Source organism: Mustela nivalis (genome assembly GCF_964662115.1).
Source record: "Mustela nivalis genome assembly, chromosome: 5".
In the NCBI taxonomy this organism is placed as follows: Eukaryota; Metazoa; Chordata; class Mammalia; order Carnivora; family Mustelidae; genus Mustela; species Mustela nivalis.
Window position 1 is genome coordinate 66,707,995 of NC_139024.1, and position 7,623 is coordinate 66,715,617.

Genomic DNA, 7,623 nt, shown 5'->3' on the forward strand with positions numbered 1-7,623 from the left:
CGTCCAGAGTATTAAATTATTAAGTTAATGTAATACCAGAGAGGAATTTGAAGTGCTGAAAATTATTTCACTGAAGATAAAGATAAAAAGAAATCGGAGTCTCCTCATCATTAATCCTCTCATCCTCTTATCTCTCTCCAGATCAGTCTTGTCCTTTCCTGGTGGTCTGGTGACTTCCCCCTCCCCTGCCTTCTGGCCCTCCTCCCAATTATCTTCACTGGAATACTGGGTCTTCCAATTCTTCCCCACATTGTTAAACTTTCTATAGGGTATTCCTGTCACCTCAACTTAACTGAACATTAATTTGCTCTGATGACACTCCCTTCCTCAAACTGATTGGGAAGAGAATCTGTACATTTCTTTCTCCCCTAATTCTGGGATTAGAAGATTGAGCCATATTTCTCCTAGCTCTCTATATCGGCATGAACCTTTAATTCCTTCTTCTTGAAACTCTTTTGTCTTGGCTCCTGATGCATTATTCTCTTTCATTATACCTTTTCTTTTTTTCTTTTTTTTTTTTTAATTTATTTGTTTATTTGAAGGAGGTGGCGGTGAGGCAGAGGGAGAAAGTCTTCAAGTAGACTCCTGCTGAGTGGAGCCTGACCTGGAGCTTAATCTCATGACCCATGAGATCCTGACCTGAGCTAAAACAAAGAGTTGGGTGCTTTACTGACCAAACTGTCCATTATACATTTTCTTTACAAACTTTCTGCCTTGGTTCCTTCACTTTGCCCTACCTTTTTGAGGATCAGTATTCTTCTGGATTTTTACCTGTCTAAAACTATGTGCATCATCTCCAACTTTTTTTTTTTTTTGTATTTTAATTTTTTATTTTTTTTATAAACATATATTTTTATCCCCAGGGGTAAAGGTATGTGAATCACCAGGTTTACACACTTCACAGCACTCACTAAAGCACATACCCTCCCCAATGGCCATAATCCCACCCCCTTCTCCCAAACCCCATCCCCCCAGCAACCCTCAGTTTGTTTTGTGAGATTAAGAGTTACTTATGGTTTGTCTCCCTCCCAATCCCATCTTGTTTCATTTATTCTTCTGGTACCCACTTAAGCCCCCATGTTGCATCACCACTTCCTCATATCAGGGAGATCATATGATAGTTGTCTTTCTCTGCTTGACTTATTTCGCTAAGCATGATATGCTCTAGTTCCATCCATGTTGTCGCAAATGGCAAGATTTCATTTCTTTTGATGGCTGCATAGTATTCCATTGTGTATATAGACCACATCTTCTTGATCCATTCATCTGTTGATGGACATCTAGGTTCTTTCCATAGTTTGGCTATTGTGGACATTGCTGCTATAAACATTCGGGTGCACGTGCCCCTTTGGATCACTACGTTTGTATCTTTAGGGTAAATACCCAATAGTGCAATTCCTGGGTCATAGGGCAGTTCTATTTTCAACATTTTGAGGAACCTCCATGCTGTTTTCCAGAGTGGCTGCACCAGCTTGCATTCCCACCAACAGCGCTCCATGTGCGTCCCTCCCGAAGCTGCGCGCTCCGTCGAAGAGGACGACCTTCCCCGATAGAGGAGAGGACCGTTCTTCGGTCAAGGGTATACGAGTAGCTGCGCTCCCCTGCTAGAACCTCCAAACAAGCTCTCAAGGTCCATCTCCAACTTTTTATATCTCTTCTCTGTCCCCCACCTCATTCCCCAATACTCTTACTCTTTTTCTGTAGTTTTTTATTTTAGTTAATGATATATCCACCCATTTGGCCACCAACCTAAAAACCCTAGAGTCAACTGTCATGTCAATCCATCATGACATATGGTAGATGCTACTTCTAAAATATTTCTTAATTCAACATTCATTAGTCAATAACTGCCATTGTTTTAGTTCAGATATCATCTTCTCTAATCTGGTCTTTGAATTCTCTTACTCGATTTCATGTTCTTCAGTTTCTTGCACAACCAACCCATTCTCCCTATTGAAGCCACAACAATTTTTCTAGTACACAAGTAGAATCATTTAACTTTCTTTTTTTCAGAGTACCTGTCAGTTCTCAAATCTCTGCAGGACTAAATCCACTAAACCAGCCTAGCTTTCCAGTTTCATATTCTTCTTTCTCTTCCTTGTCTAATGGGATCTCTTTCCACTTGCTTAAAATAGAGTATGATGTGTTCTCTAACACTGCGTGTGTGGACTATAGACTGTATATTCCCAGCATCTGGAGAGTATTTTCCATCTTCCTTCCTTTTTAATTTTTAAGATTTTATTTATTTATTTGAGAAAAAGAGAGAGAGAGAGAGAGCATGAGCAGTGAGAGAGGCAGAGGAAGAGGGCGAAAAACAGATTCCTTGCATTGTGGGGAGCCTGATATGAGGCTTGATCCCAGAACTCTGAGATCATGACCTAAGTCCAAGACACTTAACCTACTGAGTCACCCAGCCACCCTCAATCTTCCTTCCTTTGAGAAACAATTCTTTTTGAGATATGGTTCAAAATCATCTCCTTTGAGAGTTAGTTTGTTTGTTTTTTTACTATAGCACTTAAGGAGCAGAATAGAATAAACAATATTTTTTGAGTGTTAGGTATTGGCCAAAGCGTTTTTCCAAGTATTTAAAAATTATTCCATTAAATCCTCACAATAGTTAATGCAGTAATTACTATTACCCCTTTATAGATGAAATCAAGGGGGTGAATATTTTTTTGAGTTTACTGGGGGAAAGATTGTGTCCGCTTAGTTCTGTGGCCTTCACACCTAAGTCACTGACCACCTACAGTAAGCACTTTGGTAAACGTTTATTGAAGGAAGAAGAATGGAAAGCTATTCCATAGAGCATGAGTTACAATGTTGTTATTCATGGGAATACATGGACATAAGGATTAGAAAAGGATTAGTTTCTGCATATAATAATGTGTGGGATGTGCCATCTGCTAAGGTACCAAGTGAGAGCTAGATAAAAATAAATATAATAATGCTTTATATTTTACAAGTTAACATTGTTTTCAATGTTTTATATTTTTCCAAGCTGACATTATTTCTCAGAATGTTAAAAAACAAGATCTTATAATTTTAGCTTTTGTCTCCTTAGTCTGTCTTACCACATTTATAACTCAGACAAAATTTGAAAGCCTTTAAATAGGAATATGTATTTTGATATATTTTGGGAAATTAAAAACTTAAGGAAGTTTCAAGACCTTTTAAAAATTTTTTGATAGGTATGAATTAATGTTTATATAACTAATATTTGAGGTTCATGTAATTTTGCCTTGTATTAAATTTTAATCTTTCTAAAGTGCCAAGTCAATCAGCATTTTAAAATATTAGACTATGAAACTATTAAAACATGGTGAATATTTTTTAAAAAGGAAGAGATGCAAAGTAAACTTGAAGACAAACCATGGGTATTTGTCATGTAAGACCAATTGCATTTACTTTTTTCTAGTATACCTCTAGAATAAGTCAGGAACTCCTAGAATTTTAGAGTGAGGTTTGGAGAACATTTTACTACCAACCCTTGGTTGTAAAGCAAGCAAGTTAGGCAAAATTAACTACAGTTAATTTAGTGAGAATTAACCAAAGCAGAATTAGAACCAGTGACTCTCACCCAACACATTTCCAAATCCTTGATTTCTCTTTCTTTTCACTATTGTCTATAAAATAAAATGAGTGCTTTATTATCAATGGAAGCACAAACTATCTGGCTGATGACATTGCAGCATTGGCATTCGTTTGTTAAGGAAGGAGGGATTCACTTAAATTGTCTCTCTATCACTTTCCCTAGAATAGCCTCAAAAGGCCAAACACCAGTGTTAGAGGCATAAAATGTGATAAATACCCTGAAAATACAGTGTAAGACTCTAACATGAGGAGTTACAAGAAACATAACTTAGAGCAATTAGGAAGGATGTGCTTATCTTAGGTCTTCCCAGATTATATATAACCCTGCATTTTAGTATAAAACTGCCAAAGTTAGTAATAGTTTAGTTTATTTTGGGGGGAAGGGAGGAAAGACATTCAGACAAGTCAATTAAGGAAGAAATTCTTGCTTAAAATGCTTGTGATTGTAAACGTTCATATTCACTATGTATTAAATAAAAATTATTATTTGTGCACTATTCACTCCTTTTCATGCTCCAGTCTTGAGTTTTACTCCAAAGGGTGGAAGGATCTGCTTTAACTCAGAAGGTTTTTGAAGATTTCCAGAACCAGGGTCCTTGCATTTCTCCCGCTAGTACTTATCCAAAGCAGAGGTATCCGGCTCAGGGCTTTTTGAGAGAAAGCCCTTTGATTGTCCTGCATTTGGCCAGCTTCCAGCATTGCTGCATGATGATTAAGTGTGCTTTTACCCAAAAAAGTTCAGAAAAGCTTAAATTATTCTTGAAAAACAGAAAGCGTTATCAGACTTTTTACACAATGTAAAACCCAGATAATGTCCAGCTTTCCCTACCTCTAGACAGATGCGGCAAAGTGACCAATCACCAAGAGCACGGAAGAGATACAGATCTAAAGCCCAGAAGTGCAGCGTGCATTACTGATGCCTCTGTCAGGTACCCCAGTGCTCGTTTATCTAGTGTCATTCCCTGCCCTCTCCTCTGACCTTTCCAAATATCCAGATATTTATTTGAATTTTCATTAAGCCAAATCTGGGTCCTTCTACTTTCCTTATTGAGGAAAGGGAGCTGGGTGCATTTAGTTTTGCTCTTTTTGTTTTATTCAAACCAGTACAGAGACTCTGATACACACCAGGAAAGATTGCTACAATGGAAGAATGAACTGAAGTTCAGGTGCCAAGCAGGGGATGGGGAAAGAGAGACTCTTTCAAATTAGGAGATGATACAACTAGGTTCTTGCATGGCTTTGTGAGAGACTTATTATTTTAGGGAATAGTTTATAATTGCTATCTATTACACTGCTTATAATAGGATGTCCCATATTTTAGGTATTTTCTTACAGTAGAAAATTAAAAACCAATTTCTATCTTTCTCCTATCTTCCAAACCAGATCATTTTCTGGTAGTTTTCTTAACTCTCTTACCCTCAACTTAGCCCAACCTTCACATGCAAGCTTTTTTCTTTATGAGACAACCTGGATGCCAGCTATAAATAGTCCTTGTTTCAGTTCTGAAGGGACAGTCAGTTTCTTGGCTTCCATTAAGCTACATGCTCAGGTGCAAGCAGACAAAACACCTTGGCACACCCCCATCCCACCCCCCAGTGTGATTTTGTTCGGAACCCACTGGAACAACGTTGACTAAACCTGAGCTGTCTTATTGGTTTGCTCTTGGAGTTGGCCACCGATCCTCGTTTGATTTATCCACTGTTATGTTTTGATCTCTCATTCCCCTTCAGTGCCGGTCCAGAGTCAAGAAGAATCATGCAGTCATTCATTTACTGGATTAACACTTGCCAGCTACTAAGGGATATAAAATAAATGAGATGGGTATGGTCCTACTCTTCGGAACTGCTAAATTTGAGAATATGGATAAGTAAACAGGTAATCTAAATGCTGGGGAAGAGGAAGAACAATGTTATTAGGTATCATTAAAGGAGGATGCTTAATCCATCTGGGAAGATCAGGGAAGGCTCTGAGAAACAGTGACGGGTAAGTCAGGACCTAAAGGGTGCGTTGAAGTCAGCCAAGTGAGACCTGGAGAAAGGGTTTCAACAGAACCAATGGCATGAGTAAAAGTCTGGAGAAGACAGTGCCTAATGTACCTCAAGAAAGGGAAGTGACTGAGCAGGAGGGGGTCACAGAGTATGTGTGTTTGTCAGAGTATGTGTGGAGCTGGGAGCTGGGAGAGGGAACCGAGGATGGGGAACAGTAAGTAGAGGCTGGACTTTGTGAGGCAAGAGAACCAGTCTTCACTTAACCTTAAGGGCACTGGAAAGCCACTGGAGAGGGACATGGCTGGATTTGTGTTTTCACAAAGGTCGCACTGGCCAAGGAGGGCAAATGGGCTGGAGGGCACAGTTAGGAGGCTGGGCACTAGCAGGGCAGGAGGACATAGAGACATGTCCAGGTTCAGTAGTACTGAAGGGTGCAGGGAAGTGGGCAGACAGGAGAGAGGTTTAGGAAGCAGAACCAAAGGATTGATGGCCGATGAAGTGTAGGGAGTGAAAGAATGGAAGGAGGCACCCAGGACATCTTTGTTTCTGGGTTGAACAACTGAATGAATTATGATGCTTTTGTGTGTGTGTGTGTGTGTGTGAGCTAGAAAAAAAGAAGCATTTGGTTCTTCTGATTCTTGATGATCAGCCATAATTTCTTAACCATTCTTTCTTTGTCCCCCTTTCTCACCCTAACTGTTTTTGTCTTTCCCCATTTCCCTATTTTCCTGCAGGCAGTGGCCAAACTTAACGCGAAATACTTTCTCGCTTTGTTGTGTTTTAGAGGTGCTTAGTTTTTCTCCCATGAAAAACCTGACCTTATCATGTTCATGCATTTGTACATACTTCTCTGTCAGACATGTTCCCCACCCTTTATCTGTCAGGTCAGATTTGCCAGGCTCTTAGGCCCAGATCAGCCCAGACCACCGCTGCAAATCCATTCCCAGCGTTAGCAGCTTTACTGCATGGTTCTACCCCACTTCTACATTTGCTCGTATCTCCAGAATAAGACTTAGTATCTGCCGTATTGTCTGTATCCTCTCTCTTCATCTTCACAGCATCCCATCACCACACACGGGTTTTATGATTATCTCCCCAAAGGCAGCTCATTGTCACTTTCATGTCTCTACTATTATCATCAAAACGAGGGACTTGCAAACTTTGGGTGTTCAGTAAGAGTTGGATGATGCAATATGAGTGAATTGTCCAAATGCCTTTCTTTACAGATTGTTTTCAATCCATCCATTGAAAGGTCCATTGACTTCAAAACTTTTTTCTCAGTTAATCTTATTTATGAGCTAGTTTGCCAACATGCCCTTGAGTCTTGTAATCATTGTCCTCTGATAAGAATAATGAGGCTGACTGCAGGGCACCCTTGAGTTTGAAATACTCCTTACTTTTTCTTTTTTTTTTTTTTTTTTAAGATTTTCTTTATTTATTTGAGAGAGAGAGAGCACAAGCAGGGGGAAGATCAGAAAGAGAGGGAGAAGCAGACTCCCTGCTCAGCAGGGAGCCCAGTGTGGGACTCAGTCCCAAGACCCCAGATCATTACATGGGCCGAAGGCAACCGCTTAACCGACTGAAACATTCAGGTGCCCGAAACACGAAGTTTCCCAAGAGTGGGCTAGTGCTGTGTCTGTATAATGTGGACCGCAGTTCTCTAACATATCACAAAATGCTTCAGGAACATGGGGTTAGTTGTGACATCTTAGAAAAATTACTTAATCTTTTCTAAGTCTTGGTTTCCTTAGATAGAAAATGGTAATAATTTCTATCCCTTTAGTTTGTTGCAAGAACTAATTGAGCCAAAGCCTACAGAGCACTTAGCACAGTACTTGGAGTGGTAAAAATGCTCAATAAATGTCACCTATTCTTAATGTCTGCTCTCCTTTTAATTGTTTAAACTTTGTACATTTTTATAACTTCTGATTATTTTAAAACATTTTATTCTAAGAGACTTGTGACTGTGTGTATGTATGTATGTGCATGCAAGGATATGTGCATTTAACAGCTGTTGATGAATCCACATTTAAAGTAAACAGTG